Here is a 22,261-nt window from a genome sequence, read left to right as displayed (position 1 = left end):
TGCCATCTCACATCTGGAGGAAGCCAGATGAGCTGGCAGGCTGGAGAGGAGGTAAAGATTGAACTCCCACCTAGAAGTTTGAACTCCAAACCACGCAAGCAAGTTGAGTCACCTGACAGAGTGAACTGAAGCCATGATCAGACAGACATAAAAACGAAATTCATGACTTCTGGATGAGAGAAAGGCTAAAAATGGATTACCTGAAAATGGTCCTTAAGGCTAAGGAGAACTGATAGACACTTGTAAGCTGCGACAATATCAATAAAGCATTTCCCTGGATAGTTCATCGGCTTCAATTAACTCAGCAGATAATTTAAAACTTCCTTTATTTGCAAGAATAAGAAGCAGCACAGATATTATCTTAATAAATAATGTTTTTACTGGATCACTTTCAGTTAAGCTCATTTTCAACAAGTCCATTCCATTTTAAAAGACAATGTTCCTTAGTGCGTGTGTTATGGAATGTGTGAGTAGAAAGAGAACCACCAGCTTCAAACCTCACCTCATCAAAGCTTTGAGTAATTTATAGTAATGGCTTACACTGCTACAGTGCCTTTCATCACCAAGGGCATCAAAGCCATTTAAGAGAGCAGGAAGAGAGAAACAGAGAGAAAATGACTTCACCTTTGACCAAAATATAGCCACTTCTGAGAAAGAACACTGAAGTTGTCAAGAAGCAAACAGAAGAATGATGGCAAAACCAATGAAGAATACCTTCTGCCATGAAAAGCAGAAATCAATGAAAACCAAATACAGGATCCCATCATGATATTCAATTAGAACATCATTAATAGAATATGTATACCTATGGGAAAAGTTCCATTAGTATTGAGCAACCCCAGAATATGAGTAGTTTTTCTTTATTTTACTTTCAAATTGAAAAATGACATGCCTGGCAGCATAATGACTCATATAAAATGCTGAAAACTTTTTTATTATTAACTTGGAGTGAAAACTTATTATTTAATGCTGTTGGAACTACATCGTGCAAACCCCTTACATTTCACTGAAAGTCTGCATCCAACTACTGACCCATGTTATTTGTGACATCTGACAAAATCGTAGACGGAGGCAGCATAATCATAATACTACTTGGCACTTTGCATCTTTAAAGAACTATGGAAATGTTAATTAATTTCCACAACAGCCTAGGGAGTAAATATTTTCATGCTGATTTTACAGATTAAGGGGATGAAACAATGTGTGGACATGACATCTCCAAGGCATTATATCAAATAAGTGTCAGATGTGGGGCTACAACTCCGAGATTCATCAGGCCTTTAAACAATGATGCCTGGGGCAGTCACTTATTTATAAAAAGTATCTTAAACCATTTTCACGTTCTCTTTAATATGTTATTTTACTGTGTAGTGGTTATTTACAGTAGTAACTGGTGATGAGGACACACTTTGTTCCATAATTACAATTAAATGCTTTATATTTCAGCCTCAACTTCAGGATTTGTTTCCACAAAATTAAGTTCATTCTGATGCAGAAGTCAAGTGAGTTAAAAGGTGCCCAGAACAAATCAGGAAAGCATCATGGTGCAGAATACATGTGTCAGAATGGGTGTGTTAGATTTGTCTTTCCACTGTTTGGCTGAGTCTTTTCTTAATGACATTTCATTTTCATAAAAAGACATATTCTTTCAGCCTACTGTTTTGCTTATATTTTGTTTTTGTTTTGTAACAATACAGAAAACAGTTTCAGAGCTCCAGAGTTTTGTTTTGTTTTTTTTTTTTTTTTTTTTTTAACTCTTCTAATTCTCCTGTTCCCAAGAGCTTTCCAGGATCTTTTGGAAACCTTTTTAGTATACAAAAACATAGGCTCAGACATTTGGATGGTGATAGCTTGCTCACAGATCAACTCGATGGCCACAATGCAAAGTACCTTATCAGATAACAACCTTACTTATTGGCCAAACCAGTACTCTCGAAGATTCATGTTAAATAGAAGGACTAGAAAACAGATGAGGCAGATATGATACCTTACCACAGACCGTATTTAGGTTCTGTTGGACTAAAAGATATTTTCCTAGGAGAGTCAAAGAGCAAATCCCAAGGCTGAGGAGACCTCTTCCTCTGCTTGACTTTCTCCCTTCCTAAACATCTCAGGTCTGGTCTAACAGAGCTAACAAGTGATGTTTTCATGCTACCCTGCAGCACACACTGCATATCCGTGATTATCTAGGCAAGTACACTTTATAATACAAAAAGCAAATGAGTCACTTCCAAAATAAAAAAGTATCCTTCCCCAGACATTGTCCCAGTTTTGTCAGTCTTAAGTCCCTGAATACACTTGACAGCCGAGAGCAGAATTCTCCAAACACCACTGGTCCCATACAAAATCAAACTGTTCCATTTTCTCTTATTTAGAAAACAAGCTCTTTGGCAACATTCTGCAGAGCATTTACTCAAGGCTATGCCTGAACAGTGCATTCCACTTCTAGCTCACAAGAATTCATTTTAATCGCTATTTGAATATAGAGCCAATTGAATGGAAAGCTATAAAACACTGTATTTTTCTATGTAAGAGAAATAAAGAATTACTATAAAATCCTTTGGAATGAATTCTGATACGAATCTGATTAGGAGTCCCACTCTACATTTTCCAGAACTCTCTGTACATATTAATTCTGTTACAGCTACAAACATACAGTGGTGTGCTCTTCGGACTAACTTGGGGCAAAGATAATTTGTTTGTTGCCATGGTGTTTGTGAAGCTGACTGAGATGCTAACATGCAATTAGTAAAAAGGAGAAAGAAGTGAGGACAAACTAAAAGGAGGACAGCAAGAAGAGCTTTTGCCACTGCTTGGGTTTATCGTTTTAAAAAGCTGCTGAGTTCTTGAACCCAAATGCAGTTGAGCAAGAGCGCAGAAATCATCTTCCAAATTCAACATAACCAAAACATAAAATATTTCTAAGTGATATACTAGATTTTGGCAACTGATCTCTATGTGATTCACTCTGCCTTTTCCCCTAGGAACGGGAAGTAGTTCTTGCCTTATAGGACTCGACCACTGGAATCTGAGACCAAGCTACCAATCCCATGCTCTTCAGGCTAGTGTTACTACATAGTCCACCCAATGAACAGAGACAACATCCATGCACTGGTCTTGGATACTATCTTGCTGGATCACCAAAGCTGCTGCTAAGCGCGTGACAGAATTAGCTAAGCCTGCCTTCATATTGCTAAGACAACGAGCTCTACTGAGTCTTTAATCAACATCCAGATAAAAGCTGTTTATAAGAACAAACCCAAAGTCAGGATGCTTCTCTACTGTCCTCAACCACCCACTGCATGCTGAGCATGTGAAATCCTATCTGCACAACCTGGATGATTAGGTAGCCACAGCAATTCCAGAAGAATTGCTATAGCAATGACACATGTCTGCTAAAGAAGTTTTCTTTTCCTTTAGCAGTCATTAAGGTTCAGTGGAGGGAGCTTTGCACTGGTCTGTTTCTTCTTCCTCCTAGTAGGGTTCATGCTTTTTAGCAGTTTTTATATAAAAGTACTTGTCTTCTCCCCACAGCTACTCACCCATATAGGAATAGTGTCTCTTTGGTGCACCTGTCCCTGGCACACAGGAGTATAACTAAAAGCTTGTATAAGGGTCATAGCCTAACCCCATAACTACCTGTAGTTAAGAAAACACAATTCCATCCCTCCACTTAAAGTAAAGCAAGGGATTAAGCAGTGTCATTATTTTGCTTAGAGGAACCTTTTACAATGTAATGATGACTAAATCCTAGGCATTGAAGAGCCTTCTTCAAGTACTCTTGTACATGAAGAGACAACAATACAGATTTAACATGAGCTGCTGAGGCTTTAGCCAGTTTTGTGAAAACTGAGCATCATGAAACTGGGAGATTTAGGGCTGGAGCAGGTGGCACAGCATGCATTTGCCTGGACTATGGCTCTTGTTAAAAGCAGCTATCTAGAAATTATTCCAGCTGGTCACAATTCTGTAGGATGTGATCCAAAGCAATCATGGTTGTTGAGATTTCTGCAGGAAACTTGACCTCCTAAATAGGCCAGTTCTTGTCTCCTACTCAAAACACAGGTGTCCATTTTTCCTCTACCCTCACTAGAATTGAGGACTACACAAGTAGCACTAAAATTTGGTTTTCTTTTATTTATCTGATAAGTAGAATGTCTCAAAGTCCATAATATAAGCCTTCTGGAAGAAGGAATCCAAGGTCTTAATCAGTTATGGCTCCCCTGTTAACAAACACAAAGCTGAAAATGTTCTGATGTCCTCTACAAGTGCTCTCTTCAATATGTCTGTTGAGTACAACAGTCTGTTTCCCACCCTCTGCTCTGCTGTGATGTGGTTATGTACTCTTTGCTATAATAAAAAGCTGTCATTTTTCACATTTGGGGTGGCTACTCTTCATATCAAGATCCTGTAATGAACTCCAGGAATCCGCAGGATAAAAGATTGTACAAATGTACATCAGTCTCACTACAGAGAACTGCCTCACAAAGCAATAGGTTTTGGATGTTAGAGGTTTCTACATTTAATTAAATGACTCCTTCAGAACTGGAAAATATTTTTTTTGGTTTGTTTCAGTGTGGTGTTTTTTTTTTTTTTTCTGTTTGTTTTGTTTTGTTTTGGTTTGGTTTTTTGTTTTGTTTTGTTTCCTAAAGGATTATTTCAAAGAAAGTCAGCTCAGAGCATCAGTTACTACTGTCAGCTTCTCTCAGTTTTGTTCACCTGTGGCAGGATCTGAAGGCCTCTGTTGTATCTGTCTGCAGTGTTGTATCTATCTCTGTCATGTCTCTCTAAACATGCACCAGTGGTTACCTGAAAGGCTGCGGATGAGAAACTGCTATCACCCGTTGAGTAATAGGAACAAGGAAGGAGGACACTGTGTGCACTGATTTGACAAAGGATTAACCTGTTTCCTCTACTGTAAAGTTGTAATGGGCTCATTCATTACTCATAGAGCTCCATGACACTTCACATGTTAGCGAATGATGCCTCTGGTTCATTCCAGGAGGTGGCCTGCCAAATGGTTAGGAAAGAAGGGAGAGGAGCCAGACAGGAGTAGTGGAGGAGGAGGGCTGAGTTAGATAATGACAATTAATACTGGTATTTACTGGGATAACACTCAACTGTACACAGTGCTTTAGAGGTTTCAGAGCACTATAAAAACATTAATTAATGTTCACAATTACCATTCTGCAATAGGGAAATGTCTACCAGCACATTGTACTTTGCCAAAGGAATGTGCGTGCTTTGAGACAGAAAAAAAAGAAAAATAAAAAAAGAATCTCCCTGGTTGTGGTGTGTGTGTATATTGGAAAAATAAGGCTGTGCAAAAGTCATTCAGCCCGATTCCATATGCCCTCACCATTCTGTAAGTGGCTACTGTTTTGGGAACTGGCAGTCAGCACAGAAGGGAGCCCAGGCCCCACCTCAGTGGGGAAGCAGTGGCGAGCTGATCCTGGCTTGGACAGTCAGCGCCTGGATGCATTGTCTCCCCTCCAGCACAGGCATGCAGCACATGTAATTGCCCATGCTCCACTCCATCAGCCTCCCAATATCAGGAGGCTGGCCCATTTCCCTCCGCTTAAAATTTAATCAGAGATTTTACTGCTCATAAACAGCTTAACGGGAGCAGTTAGAACTCTAAAACTTTGCATATTTTGGCTTAATTACTGCTAACAGACAGATGCCACTTTCAAACACTCTCCTTCCCAGCCCTTGCTCCCTGCAGCTGCTCAAATCTGGAACATAAATTCATTGGTTAAATAACTGATAAGTGGCAAAATGATTAGGGATTAATGGAAATCTCCTTATTTCTGCTTGATATTTTATTTTTGGTTATCTCTGCTAAATTGCAGTCTGTACCTCTTATGTGGTAAGATAATAACTCTTCTTATTTCTGCTCTAAAGCAACAAGAAAATGGAGGCTGTAACCTAGAACTGTATAGATTTTGAAGTGTCAGGGCATAATGCTCCCATGTGTGATTCACACTCAGAAGCAGCGACCTATAACAAACTAATACAAATAACAATCTAATCTGAATGTGGTAAGGGATCAGTTCCTGATGCCCTTTTTCTAGACAGACTGATTTCCATCAGTTTCTTTTTCAGGTGCCCAGCTTCTCTCTGACCAGGTTGTAGACGAGCAAATAGTTGTTTTAAATACAGGAGAAAATGTCACGATGATCCAGGACCAGGAATTAAAATGCACCTGAATGAGGATGTCTGTTCCTGGGACAACAGAGCTGTATTAATTTGGGCCAGACCTATTGCCAGTCTCCTACTCTAGTCACTTCCCATTGCGTCCAGAAAGCCACCTTTTAAGAGCATTTCAGTGGACTGAAGGCGTAATTAAAGCAGTACATCGAAAGAGAAACCCAATACTCCACTTTCAAACTTCTCTGTGAAGATCTGAATACTATCTTTGATGGACTCGATGGAACTATCCCTTGAAATGGAGGGAGAAGAAATGAACTTTCTGCAGATTTGAATATTCTGACAAGAGACTACATCTTTTGAAAGGCTGTACCCAAGATATTCTATTGTCACTTATTTACAAGGTAGCTTGTGAGAGTAAACTAGATCTTAGATTGGATGTCTGCACTGATATTTGCTTTTTCCAAAACAGTAGTCGATTTTGGACCAGGAAGATTTTTACTGAGCTCATAAGAAAAATACTAAGAAAAGAAAGCCATTTATATGTTATCACATGACTGGATGAAGACTCAGGATTTATCAGGAAAATTTGTCTTTGTTTCCTAGAAACCAAGGGGCATATTTTCAATGATTAAAAAAAATAAAATAATACCAGTTAGGTGAACAGATTATTTTATGTCTGTAAACAATCACGGGGAGAAAGGAAAAACAAACAAACAAACAAAACCCCCAAACCAACCAAACAAAAATCCCAACCAAACCCAACCACGAAAACCAGCAGAATTTTCAACCAAATGACAGCCAAAACCTGAAATCCAACCTTGCAAAAAAATTTTGTCCTGCAGCAGTTCTTTTGCTTTGACAGAAAGTCTGAGAGGACAGAGAATGCAGTTTGTTCTGTCTGTTCTGACATTTTGCATCCTCTGAAGAGAACAGACAACAAGAATTTTAGAAGTAACAGGCCATGAATTGTTCATCAGTAGACTGCAAGATAGATCCTGGATTTCACCGTGCTACCTTTGTTTCACCTCACTGACTCAAGAGAGAAGACACTGCTTGCATTTTGCCAGTGCAGCAAAAGTAGCTGCTCAGCACGCACTTGTTCACCTGCCAGATAAAAGGGGCACCTTGATGTCGGGGTGAGTAGTCCAGATAGTGTCCTCTATTGATATATAGGCAATCGCTCACCAAATAAAGGTCTGGTAGATGGTGCTCAAGACTGTGCAGTAAAATCCCAGGTTTTATAAGGTTAGTAAACTCATGCACATAAAATGGTTTTCACTGTGCAACTCTTTTACCCACCTCTTACCCAGCAATCTCCCATTTACATATGACTTTAAACAAGGCTGCTAACAGCTCCCAAACTTCAGAGAGACCCCAAGACTGTTCCTAACTTTGACAGGGTCAGCATAAATCTGACTAGAATTAAAAACCAGAACTGGTTTTCAGATGTTGTGTTCCCAATAAAGATTAAAGAGACAAGAGGAGCTTAGTATTTGAATTCTTAATAGCTTGATATTTCTGAGAAGGCCATAAGGTTTACACCAGTAATAGCTACCAGCCATTCTTTGTCTCCGGTTTTCTATTTTTTCTGGATTTCTCCCTGTCCCTTGCAAATATATTTTTAGAAGCAGTAAGACAACCTTTTTTCCTTACTCACCATGGCAACTAGTGGCTGCAGAACATGTGCCTTTAAAGCTTTATTTTCAAAACATGGGAAGCCTGACTAGAAGTGTTGCAGAAGTCTGTGCATTTTATGGCACAATGATGTTTGCATACTTATCGCTTCAGGCTTGGCCAAGTTCGTAAATTTGTCTTTTTTTATGGAGCAAAGATTATTTTTGTTCTTCGAGCAATCAAGTAATCTGGGTTTATCTGGCTTTGCCACAAACCTACTGTGTGACCTTGACCTAGTTATTTAATCTACCGCTCCTTCAACCCTATTTGTAATGGGAGACACTTCACTACCTTTCAGGTTGCTGGAAAGCTTGACTTGTTAATATATGTGAAGCTTTCTACACCTACAATGATAAAAGCACTTAAAATGTCACAATACATTTATATACCTATCTAACTGACATCAAGTAACAATATCCATTGAAAGAAAGGACATATGTAAGTCCCAGCATTTCAATGGACTTGTAACATCACAGTTATTCAATTCCAAATATTTAATCTCCAGAATATTCTCCCTTCAATGAACAACAGAGCTTGTGAATTCTGCAGCAATTACTTGTTCTTTTGTAAAGTGTTCTTGGAGGTTTTATTTTTAGATATGGGAATAAAATGACTCAATTTTCCCTCTTGTCTCCTGTCTCAGCAAGCAATAAAATGTCAGCACTGTGGTAGGTAATGGGAAGGAAAAACACCTCTATTGACTGAACAGAGTTATAGCTGAATATTTTCATGAAGGTTCTGCTTGTGCCTTAAGCATCACAAACACTGCAGGTAGAAGATATCTGAGATAACAAAGAATGAACTGAATACAAACAAAATCATTCATCTTATGAGAAAATGTTACCATTCAGAAGGGAGAGTTCTGTAGACTTCAGCCAGTTACTGCACTTTATTTCTTCATGCTACTTTTGATAGGCTTGGGTAAAAGAAGAATACCATGACCAACAAACAAGAAGGCATGCTACAGCAATCTACCTATCACTGAACTTAAATAATGGCACAAAGTGCCTGAATGTTATACTATAGGTTTCCTAATTTAGGTAAAGAATATAATCAGAATTCAAGAGATGAATTGCAGCTCATGATTCTGAGTGTTCAATTAGGAATACTGGGGAGATTATCAAAATATTCATCACTGCTTTAAATAAAGCCACAGTTCCCAAAACCCAGACAGACAAACTGTGTCTCTAGGTAGTGTGGCTGGGCTGAAAATGTAGGTTCACCTTGCAATTGCAAAGAGGGCTCACCTAGGAATTAACTTGTATGTCTCAATACAAATGCAAGCACCTAATGGTAAGGGCAAGAAGTCAAGTGTTGGCACTCACTACTCCTATTGTCTTCATAAGCCTCTGACCACAACCAGCTTCTCCCTAACCTATAGCTTATGTTCTTTCATGATAAAATTATCTTGACACCCTGCTTTTGTTGAGTCTGGCATCTCTTTAAGAGTTTCTCATCTACTTTTTCTGATGCTCCTTCCCAGCTCTCTGTGGAGTCAGCAGCAGAGAAACCACCAGAGCTCCCTCGGGCCCTTTCTCAGAGTTATGTATGACATGTCCTTTCTGTGCCTAATTCTCAGCTCTCAAACTGTTTCAATGAATTCACAGCATCTTGTAGACACTCCTGGCTGGTCACCTGTATCTTTCATCACACCTGCAAGCTCTTTGGTTGGACCATACAGGTCACAGGTCTAGTTTCCCTTTAAAAATTACCTAGATGGAAAGCAGACACTATCCTTTGAGTCTGAGGGTTCACGAGGTGTGTCAACAGCTTTGAAATTTCCTGTGTAAATGCCTAACCTATCCTTTCAAATCTCTTTCATGTAGCAATTCGAGAGATACGCTTCAGAGATCAGAACAGAGCTTTCCATACACCTTAGCTGCCATCAAGTCCTCTGATGAAGATAAGAAAAAAATTATACAGAAACTATAAAATGCAGGAATTTCCTGTGGGGCATGTATAATGGCACCAGTAACTTTTTTCCCCAAAGGATACATGCACTCAGGTTGCTGAATGGCTCCACTGAACTGAGCCAGGCTCTATGTTCATGATCAAAAGAGTAAGAAAAAATAGCTAGCAGGAATCACCAAAGACTGCCTGGCATGTTAATAGGGATCCTGATCACACAGCAGGGATTCTGTAGGGAGAGGGGAGCTGTGCAAGTCTGCACAGCTTCTGCTTTCCTACTGAGTTGTACTCATGGAGTGTGTAATTAATTGTTACTGTTCATTTATTTGTACAAATCAATGAATTTGCAAGTGGGTGCTACCCAGTGACAATCTAAAAACTGACATGAGACAGTAAAGGCGAAGTTTCCTTCTGAATAGCAAAAGGAGCTCCATCTCATTTTTTCTTCTTTCAGCTCTGCCCAGGCTCACTTGCTCCTGTCTTCCCGATACTGTACCACCTTCACCCTTCACTTCCCTGGCTACTCAGGGAGACGCTTATTCAATGAACTTCCTCTTTACTTGTAGTTTTCATTTGTTTTGTTTTTAAAGAAACAGAAAGACTTCCTCAATTAGTTGGGGAGAAGAGGGAGAGAGCTGCTGGATGCAAAAAAATCAGTTCATTTGGTTAAAGGCCACTGAATCTTGTTGCCTTTGGCTTCTTGCTGAGGCCCTGCTTCTCCACTCAGGAAAGGAAAGCAAGTACATGCTTAACTTGTGTTTAGATCCTTAGAGTTAAAAGTCAATCACATTCTTAAATGCTCCTCTGAATCAACGTACTCTCCCACATGCAAATCTTCTGACATATTGAAGTGTGTACTGCCATTTCCATGAACTGGCATAATTGGTGCAAAAGCTATTTTTAATATTTTGTTTTTTTGAAACTGTCATAAAAGGGGAAAAATGGAATGAAGAGACACTTGCAACAGGCTGATTTGGGGACTTTCTGTAGGTAGCTGGGACTCCCTGTGCTGGGCCAATTTCCATATTAGCAATACCACAGAAAAGTTTTCTAGTGAATTAGGAAACATAAGAAAATATTAATAAAAATGGAAACTAATAAGTTACAAAAAAAGTTAATCTAGCTAAAGCATTAGTTGAGTATAGTTGAAAGCCTTACTACTGAATCACTATAACCCATTCTTATTACCATCCAGCAAGACCTGGACAGGCTGGAGAGTTGGGCAGGGAGAAATTTAATGAAATATAACAAGGGAAAGTGTAGAGTCTTGCATCTGGGCAAGAACAACTCCATGTACCAGTATAAGTTGGGGAATGACCTGTTGGAGAGCAGTGTAGGGGAAAGGGACCTGGGAGTCCTGGTGGACAGCAGGATGACCATGAGCCAGCACTGTGCCCTTGTGACCAAGAAGGCCAATGGCATCCTGGGGTGTATTACAAGGGGGGTGGTTAGTAGGTCGAGAGAGGTTCTCCTTCCCCTCTACTCTGCACTAGTGGGACCACATCTAGAATATCATGTCCAGTTATGGGCCCCTCAGTTCAAGAGGAACAGGGAACTACTTGAGAGAGTCCAGCGCAGAGTCACAAAGATGATTAAGGGAGCTGGGTCTCTTTAGCTTGGAGAAGAATAGACTATGGGGTGACTTCATTCATGTTTACAAATATGTAAACGGTGAGTGTCACGAGGATGGAGCCAGTCTCTTCTCGGTGACAACGAATGATAGGACAAGGGGTAATGGGTGCAAACTGGAACACAGGAGGTTCCACTTATATATGAGAAGAAACTTCTTCACAGTGAGGGTAACAGAACACAGTAACAGGCTGCCCAGGGAGGTTGTGGTGTCTCCTGCTCTGGAGACATTCAAAACCTGCCTGGATACATTCCTGTGTAAACTCATCCAGGTGTTCCTGCTCTGGCAGGGAGATTGGACTAGATGATCTTTTGAGGTCCCTTCCAATCCCTAACATTCTGTGACTCTGTGATCATTTCAAAAGAAAATGAACACCCCAGGATGCCATTTGCCTTCTTGGCCTTATTGTCCTTCAAAACGCATGAAGTTTGCGGTCTAAACCATGAGTGAATTCCTTGCACTTATATACTCTTCTTTGAAAATTTCAGCCTCCATTACTGAAGTTCCCCAAGTTGATGCAGATTTCAGCAGCTATAGGAAAAACCATCAAATATCTTTGGAGTACCTGGGCAACTAGTTAATAGGAAAGAAGTACTGAGTGAAGCCATGTGGTAGGAAAATAATGCTTTTCTTGACATATAAATACCTCTCCTTGTAAAGTATATTTACCCCTTACTACATTGACAAATGCTCTCCTGGGATTCTAATATTTCACTATGCCTCAGTACAGCAAATATAAAGTCTGCTCTGACCTTTTCCACCTTCACATGCATGCTGGTATGAAACTCTTGACTCTCGCAGTTCCTGTTTTCTGAAGCATCTTCCTGCCATTCCTTGTTTCTTAAACACTTTCTTTCTATTGTCAATAGCCTTACTTGATCTTGTACAGTTAATCTGAATGATAAAATAAAACCACACAGTTCAGAAAATTTGTAGAAGGAAAAATTAAGAGATTATATTTAAAACAGGCATGATCCCCATCTACCTGAGATTTGAAAAATGCATATATATTACAGGTAACAAAGATATAACAAGGCCTCTGCATGTTACTTCAGCTGCAAAGAAGCTGTTTTACCAACTTTTGAAGTGATAACAAGACACTGGTCCTGTGACAATTTCAGTTACAGTGCATTGCCATAAGGACAATTGCTTCCTCTTTTGTTCTTTTTCTACTGCTAAGGAGCTCTGGGTGTGACTTGTAAAAGGTCACAGTCCAAGAAATGTGTTGCTGTTCACTCAGGTCAACATTTGTGATCACTCTGATCTTTCCTGAGAGTGAACTTCATGGTCCAGTCACTGAAAAATTATTTTGCTATGTCTGGGGAGGTAACTTCCTTATGAGAGCCATCTGGCAGAGCAGAGACTGGGGCTGGGAGTTGAACTTTTCTTCATGTGTCCAGTGAAACCAGTGAGGAAGATTTTACTTCCTGTTTTGATAACTGGGTGTGTGGCATTGACGAACTTTTAAGGTCTGTGATTACAAACCCATGTACAGGGAGGTATCTACAGCAGTTAACCCAGGGCTGAGGGAAGCAATGAACACTCAGCTGAAGGCAATTAAATCTGCATCCATAGACAAGGGGGTGCATTTCTCAGACATGAGAGCAATGAAAAGTGTTGTGTAAATAGAAAGACATATCATTTATAAATCTTCTTTTCTGATTTGGACCTCAGGCTCATTATCTTTTACAAATGCTTCCTCTTCCTTACATTGCTATCCTATCCTAATGAAGCATAACCTTGATTTTCCCTAGATAGAGACTTCTGGTTGTTTCTATTTGTACTTCCCTAGGGATTTTTTCAAATGACATTGAATGAACTTCAAGATTAGATGAGCCAGGATTCTCTCCCTCATGCCTAATGTTTTAGTTTTTAATCTTATCAGGATAACTGTTTAGAGCTGCTTTAAATATAGACCATGTTGTGTATGTTCCTGGATGTGTGTATGTACGTATGCACACATTTAGGAAGCTGTGTAATCTACATGACCTTCAGTGCAGTACTCTTGCACAAAAGACATAGCTAGTCTGAAACAAAATCCCATTTCAGTCTTCCTTAATTTAGGCTTAGAATATTCATTCGGCTTTTTGAATTATTTGCTGATGAAGTCTGATGGTATTTAATTTATCTGGGCTTCTGCCTCCTCATCTGTAAAAGGCAAGAACGAAGAGCCTTGCATTTCTGCATCAGGTACTTGAGCATTTGTGAACGGAATCAGTTATCTAGCAGCTGGGATTTATTACTGAGATTCAATGGGCTACTGAGTGAGAGGTAGGATTAGTTCATGAGGCTGCTGGAAATGAAGGTCAAGATTTCTTTCCGAAGATGCACAATTAAACCCAGCAATATTTATGAAGAGAGAAACTGTAAGGGGTGCACCTTTGACACATGCGCAGAGAATAGCACTCCCTAGCATACTGTATGACTGGTGAGTCACTGTTGCAAGAAGCTTTCTCCTCCTGCAGACCAATGAGTTTGTTATCAGCTTGCACATCTCCTGAAATATATTATACTATGTAAAATTAATACATGCTGTCTTTTTTATTATGACTTACAATTGATCCCAGCTTATTTATAGCATATGAAAGTAAAATGCTGTGGACTGTGTCCTATGTGTAATTACTTCCAAAGGCTTTTATCAGTGCAAAGAACGTAGCTGTTAGAGAAGCTGTGGGTACATTTCCTTCAGGGAAAATATAATCACTTTTTATTCCATTCTAAACCTAATTCTGGCACTATATCCTCACTGTAAATTGAGATGACAGACATGAGCTGAAAGACTGTCAGAGCAGCTGCCATAATTTGCTGACTTCCAGCAATAAATGTTCACCTGAAACATGGTCCACAGATTTAAAATGAAAGCAACACAAGAAGGAAAAAAAGGAGGAAACCTGCAGTGATTATAGAGAAGGGGAATAAATCTCACATGTCACAGAAGCAGGAAAACAAAGTAATGATTTTTTCCATGGTGTCCACTTTTTGCTTTTTGTATCAATTATTAGGTCTCAACCTCTTATGGAAGTTCCTATAATTTTGTTATCCTTAGTGTACTACTCATGCATTCACTAAATTGGTTTTCTGATTCATTTTCAGCTTGCTCAACCTGTAACTAAACCTATACAAAACAAACCCTGCTGTCCTATTACTTGATTGCCACTAATCTCCATTCCTTCCATGTAGCAGATTGAATACTCATTAAGGTCCATACTCAAAGTTCTATGGAGATTACACCCATGGGAAGATAGTTTTTCCAAGAATAGTGTTTGGATTAAATCTTGGGATGGGGCTGCTGTTCTGTAAGGAAGATGGGCTGGATACAATTTGGATAAATCAGTACTTTTTTCCCTTTCATTTTCTAGAGAGAGAAGGATCAACTTTTTTCCTTCTAATTTAGAGATTTAGAGCAAATTTTGCACTGTCATTGTGCTTTTTATTTTAATTTGTACATCTGCTGAAATTTCCTTGGCAATCCTGATAAAGAAAAACAAGTCCTGAATTACTGAAAGATAAGTATGTTTTGACGTCAGTATTCCTTAACATCTGCAGCACCACACAATCCTTTTGCTGTGGATTCCTCACCAAAGTGAGGATTCCCATCCTGGAGGTGCTGGAAATATGGGCACTAGTGTCTTCGCAGAGCAGATCATAGTTTTGATCTAAGATCAAAACTACAAGCGTGAGATTCCCAGCTGAGAATTAACAGAAGTGAATGATCTCCCCTTCATTAAGCACCTTTGTCCAATGAATAAGTTCTGTATCATGGTGAATTAAATTTTCTAGACATGACTGGAAAAATGATACGGCATCAGGTTATGCTTTTGGTGTGGTCTAGAGCAATGCAAGGAAATAGTCTGAAGGCCCTTAAACAAGTGACAGTAAAGAAAGGTACTAAAGTAAACACAGTCAGCACTGCTTTCAGTCACAAACTACGAATGCAAAGAAAGTCAAAATTCACTTGTTTCCCATATGGCCATTAACTAGAGGCTCTCATAACTAAACTATCTATCTTACCTCATCTGCAGCAAGTTACTGATGCTCTGTGTAATTCCAAATTGGCTTCTTGCAAATACTGGTTAAAACATGGATACTACTCTCATTTGTCCTCTAAGCTTTGGCTTTGCTGAGTAAATCAGTAAAACTGGTATCTCTCTTCTTGTTTTATTAAAATGAATTAAAGAAAATGGCACAATTAAAACTTTTTTTCCCTCTGTTCTTCACTTCAGTTCCACTGCTTTTGGATATTTAATTCCACTGATATTTGCTATCAGCTGTAACTTTTTAACATGGTATTAATACCATGTAGGCCAGGAATTTAATGAATTAAAAAGCCCAAAGATGTATCCTTTCATCTGTTGTCAAAGACTTATAGAAATACAAACATGTTTTATAAAGAAACATGTTCTATATTTTACTTTACAGAAAAGAAACAAGAAGAGATGCAGATATGGGGGAAAGTCTACTAACTTTTCTCAAAAAGGCAGTCCCACTGATCTTTTGCTTTCAACTATAGTAAGACAACTTACTTCATTTGACAGCTAATACTAATCTGTTTCTTTAAAGATAAAACCTACATCTTCATTTTATGGTATCTTGCTACTAAGCACCTTGGAAAGCACTTTGACATTCTCAAGCAATTGGAAAAAGTCTATATTTTTTAATACTGGTTGCTCTTTCAGAAATCCCTTCGAACAATGTATGTGGGCAAAATTCCACTATGTTTCCTGCTCAGTCGTTCTCTGCCTTTTGGTTACTAACACTGTCAGGAAAGGGGTTCCTATTTCTTATGAAGTTATACCAAGAAGTAAAAGAACCTACTTAATGTCATAAAATAGATCTGTACGCAATGTTACCGTCCCCTTCCTTCTACATCAGGCTCTTTGACAATGCAAATAAACGCGTTTCATTTCTACCTTTCACAATTGGCAAGTTTGTTCTTCAGTGGCTGGAGAATACCTAGACTGAGTTATGTTTACAGTCATTCTTCCATTCTTACAGAGAAAGAACAACCTCAAACCTAAATCCTTTGGGAAGAACTTGATTGGAAGGAAGAAAAATAACCTTCTGCTTTCATCATTCAGGAAAAAAAAAAATCACATAGGAGTAGTCTACATTTTTTTTAAGGAAAAACCAGGAGAAATGGAATGAAGTTTTGCATTTAGCAAGGCTTATACATCTTTCACCACCATGAATACAAATTTTATGCATTGCATACTTCAGTGTGGTTCACGGTGATTTTGATGAATGTGAATAATTATCTCAATGGTTATATCTAATATGAGGGTTGCTTCCCAATTTCCTTACATAACACCTTTGGGATATCATTATCCTACTCTTCTTTAAGAGGACAGCAAATCAGACCTATTAAGGAGCAACCCTTTGAGAAGTAAAGGACTAAGCATTCAGATAAAGAAAAGCTAGCTAAGTTTAAAACAATAAGGGGCCAAACTCTTTCCATACAGTGCATATATATGTATACATATTTAAAAACAAACAAACAAAACAAACAAAACAAACAAAACACCCCCCCCAACCAAAAGATAAGATGTCTGTAGTTCTATTTGAATAAAAAGAATCACCTCACCTTACCTCTTTTCAGCAAAGGAAGATCTGTGTTTAGAAAGAGGTTATGTTTCAAGTGACCTAGGCTATATTGTCAGTACCATAGCTTTCCCTTCCGTATTTGTTCTCCTGTTTACTCGCATAATTATGAAGCCAGCATATTGAAATCAAGGTAGTATTTTATGCATTTCAGTCTGTGGGTGCATATGAAATCTATTTATCTCAACACTTATTCATAATTTACTACCATCACAATTTATGATCTAAATATGCCCCTTTAGGGTTTCATTAATATGCAACTGCTGCAATCAAGAGTAAAACAAGATCCCAGTGGAACCTCAAGTAAGTCATCCTTTGTTTCTCAGAATATAAATGGTGTTAAATAGATACCTTCCCCATAGGCATGCTTTAAATCTAAATTCCATTGCATATAGAGAAAAAATTGAAATACGCATACTGGAATCTGGATTAAAAAAAGAATTGTTGATCAACTAGAAAGGACTCTCAAGTAGTATTTGTAAAGCTTTGTGATAGATGCCACAAATGACCTTGACTGAAATTTAAAATCTGTGTTTGGGGGAGACTGAGAAAGAGGGGTGCGGTTGCTGATAACAGATCACAAAACAGTAGGAGAAATTATGACTCAATCAAAGATGTCTTCAAAAGATATGAAATACAAAGAAGGACTTGTTTTCTTCAGATATGATCAATGCTACCACTTCCTTTAGGAAGAAGACATTTAACAGAATAATTGGCAAGATGCAATATTAATGCAAAGGTAAAGACTGATTAGTGAGGGGTAGATACAGAAAAGGAAGGAATTTTGGATTGTACGTCAAGGGTCCTTACTTCAGACATGATGAAAGTCTTCAGTAGATGAAAAAAAAAGGACATTGCCACAGTGGGATCCTATAGATCAATAAACCAAGACAGTATGATAGATCAGGTCTTTTATTAGTACTAGGTCATCTATAGCAAAAGCCTACATAATAACAAGGAATTTCCAATACAGAGATATATACTGGGAAAGAAAAATGGCAGGACAGAGAATGGAGGTAGGCTGTTTACCCCAGGTTAATAACAGACTTCTCCCCAGGGCTTATCCCGTTGAATTTTACAGTAAATAACTTGGAGTGGGCTGAAACAACCTGAAATTTTTAAACATTATCTTTGCGTTTAAGACAGATAAGGCATCAGAAATGTAGAAGAGACACATCTTTAAGCAAAAAAAACCGAAAACCTTGGGATACAGCCAGCAGCTTACCCTCAAGTTCCTAAAGTACTTGAATGAGTAATCAAAAACATAGTATTTATGAACACTGAGATTTTAGTCAGGAGATAAATGACAGCTAGTAAGTATGTATGTCATGAATACTTGAAGGGAAAGGGGCCCAAGAGAGCTGGATTGCATTCAGAGATTCCTTCTTCTACTCTCAGGATCAGAGCATCCCCACACGTAGGAATTCAAGGAAGGGAACCAGGAGGCCTGTGTGGTTGAATAGGGATCTGTTTGTTATGCTCAGGCAGAAGAGGAGAGCGTACAGGCCATGGAAGTAGGGGTTGGCCACTTGGGAGGAATATAAGGCTGCTGTTACAGGATGTAGGAAGGCAGTTAGGATAGCCAAGGCCTCCTTAGAATTACAGCTGGTGAAAGGGGTCAAGGACAACAAAAAGAACTTTTTCAAATACATAGTGGATAAAACTAATACTGGAGGCAATGTAGGTCCACTGATGAATGGGATGGGTGCCCTGGTGGCAGAAGATACAGAGAAGGCAGAATTACTGAATGCCTTCTTTGTCTCTGTCTACTCTGCTGGAGGCTGTCCTGGGGAGCCCTGTACCCCTGAGACCCCAGATGAAGCCAAGTCAATGGAGGAGTTTGCTTTAGTCGATGAGGACTGGGTTAGGGAGCAATTAAATAGTCTGGACATCCATAAATCCATGGGTCCAGACAGGATGCATCCGCGGGTGCTGAGGGAGCTGGCTGAGGTCATTGCTAGACTGCTCTCCATTATCTTTGCCAAGTCTTGGGAAATGGGACAGGTGCCTGAGGATTGGAGGAAAGCAAATGTCACTCCAGTCTTCAAAAAGGGCAAGAAGGAGGACTCGAGTAATTATAGACTGGTCAGCCTCACCTCCATCCCTGGGAAAGTAATGGAACAGTTTATCCTTGGTGCCATCTCAAGGCATATCAAGGATAAGAGGGTTATTAGGGGCAGTCAGCATGGCTTTACCAAGGGTAAGTCATGCTTGACCAACCTCATAGTCTTTTATGAGAATGTAACAAGGCGGATGGATGACAGCAGAGCGGTGGATGTGGTCTACCTTGACTTCAGTAAAGCCTTTGACACAGCCTCCCACAGCATCCTCACAGCTAAGTTGAGGAGGTGTGGTCTAGACAATAGAATAGTGAGGTGGGTTGCAAACTGGCTTAAGGAGAGAAGCCAGAGAGTGGTGGTCAGTGGTGCGGGGTCTAGTTGGAGGCCAGTATCTAGTGGAGTGCCTCAGGGGTCAGTACTGGGGCCAATATTATTCAATATATTCATTAACAATTTGGACGAGGGAATTGAGTGTACTATCAGCAAGTTTGCTGATGACACTAAGCTGGGAGGAGTGGCTGACACGCCAGAAGGCTGTGCTGCCATCCAGCGGGACCTGGACAGGCTGGAGAGTTGGGCAGAGAATAACCTGATGAAATTTAACAAGGGAAAGTGTAGAGTCCTGCATTTGGGCAGGAACAACCCCAGGTTCCAGTATAGGTTGGGAAATTACATATTAGAGAGCAGTGTAGGGGAAAGGGACCTGGGGGTCCTGGTGGACAGCAGGATGACCATGAGCCAGCACTGTGCCCTTGTGGCCAAGAAGGCCAATGGCATCCTGGGGTGTATTACAAGGGGGGTGGTTGGTAGATCGAGAGAGGTCCTCCTTCCCCACTACTCTGCCTCAGTGAGACCCCATCTAGAATATTGTGTCCAGTTCTGGGCCCCTCACTTCAGGAAGGACAGGGAACTGCTGGAGAGGGTCCAGCGTAGAGGAACAAAGATGATTAAGGGAGTGGAGCACCTCCCTTATGAAGAAAGGCTGAGGGAGCTGTGTTTCTTTAGTTTGGAGAAGAGGAGAACGAGGGGTGACCTTATTAATGGTTATAAATATATAAAGGGTGAGTGCCATGAGGATGGAGCCAGGCTCTTCTCGGTGGCAAACAATGATAGGACAAGGAGTAACGGGATCAAGCTGGAACACAAGAGGTTCCACTTAAATTTGAGAAAAAACATTTTGTTGGTGAGGGTGACAGAGCACTGGAACAGGCTGCCCAGGGAGGTTGTGGAGTCTTCTTCTCTGGAGACATTCAAAACCCACCTGGACATGTTCTTGTGTGACCTCACCTATGCGTTCCTGCTCCAGCAGGGGGATTGGACTAGGTGATGCTTTGAGGTCCCTTCCAATCCCAAACATACTGTGACACTGTGATTAAATAACATATATACATTCTCTAACAAGACAGTAGGCTTAAAGAGTAAGAGAAAAGTACCAGAATCTACACAGTTAGATTTCAGTGGTAGCTCTGACCATCCTGTACGGCTCCTAGATCGTCTACAAAAGCGTGTTCCATAGTGAACTGTGGTGTGAGTGTATACCTCATTAGAAAAACCACAGCTAGTGAGTCATCAGTAGAATCAGCATCTTCCTGAGGGAAAGGGAGCCTAGCATTGATACCACAGTCAGCAGGGCATGGGCCTCGCCAGCCAGGACCCAGCCCCACAGCACCCAAGCAGAAGAGAGCCAGGGATGGCAGCCAGGGTCAGCCAAGTGCCCAGATCAACAGGTCCATCCACAGTGTGCAGACATGTCTAAGGCCAAGCCAGGAAGCCAACCCACAGGTCAGGTCCAGTGAAGGTGACCAGGATCAGAACCAGTTCACTGATCACCATGAAGGGCAAAAATGTCAGGCTGATCAGAATGATCAGAATGATCAGAAACAGCAGGATGCTTTGCCAGACACAACTATACACAACTATACACAACAACCCTCCACCATAGCTCAGGCAAGGCCTAAAGACCCCAGGCTGAGCTTGAACACAGGCCCTGGGCCTAAGGGCAGGAGAAAACATGGAAGAGCCCCAGGTAAGGCTGATCTCTCTGATTAGTGCTATTAGGCCTACTACTACCCTCAGGGTCTTCACAGTCATTATTAATGTTTTCTGTCAAAACTGTAGAAAGTAGTGTGTGAACACTGTTTTGTCTGGTGTGCTATACCTGAATGACTAGAGAAAACCCTCATTTAAATTTGTACATAATACTGCATGATGGTAATAGGACGACAATTTAAAACTTTCCTAGCATATGGAGGTAGTGGTTTGAAATAATACCATTTAACAAAACCAAATGCAAATTTCTAGAATTCATCAGTATAGAACAATGCACAGAACAACACAGTATGTGGCCACTCAGTGTAATGAAGAGATACTTCCTTGAAGTGTATCTTTTAGGAATGCTAACTCCTTGGAATTAGTTAATGTAATGGGTATTTAATATAGCTAGGTATCCACAAAATCCCTAATATTGGATAGCTCTTGTGACTTTTAAAGAAGTATGTTATAAAGAAATTGGATAACTTGCAATCAAGTAGTAAGTTAAGAAATCTGAAGTCTAATGGATGGTGACTTGGAAGTAACATAAATATGGGAAGTGCTTAATTCTAGTCTGCCACAATTTCAGCTTCTTTTCTGTTGGCTGTTCCGTTCTCTTGAACAAAACCACTGAGGCCAACCCACTCCCTCTTTCCCCATCAGTAGTCTGCTTAAAAGAAGTGCAGACATTTAAATTCCAGTTAATTGGTATTTTACTTGCCATTGTTCTATATTTTTGATAGTGCCAGAATTTTCCATTCTGCTGACATGTCCCAGGCACAGGCATATCTAAGCAGTATTCTTTCGTGCCAATGTTCTACCTATGTGAAATGGCAGGTGTCTGTAGTAGGTATTCTTTATACATGGGACAGCCTTGCAGGAATTGCATGCAGAATACTAGCAGCTATAGACATAAACTGTTGGTGTTGGTTGCATAGAGAATGTACATTTTTATTTTTGACACTGCCCATTTTAGAAGATGCCAAGACCTGATAATACAAGGACAACATACTTGAGCTACCAGAACTAGTTTTGAAAAGGTATTGGTAGTGGAAGGACTCTTGTAGCCTGTAATGAACAGCATGTACCAGTATGTATGCTATCAAATTAATTTGCATTATCCAAGCTGCTGTAATTATATTTTAGTACCCAAGAAATTTTCTCTTTGTCTTCTGGAAAAACAAACAAACCCCCAAAACAAACCCTG

This window comes from Patagioenas fasciata, chromosome 5, assembly GCF_037038585.1.
Source record: "Patagioenas fasciata isolate bPatFas1 chromosome 5, bPatFas1.hap1, whole genome shotgun sequence".
NCBI classification, from domain to species: domain Eukaryota; kingdom Metazoa; phylum Chordata; class Aves; order Columbiformes; family Columbidae; genus Patagioenas; species Patagioenas fasciata.
Note: the sequence above shows the minus strand (reverse complement) of the source record.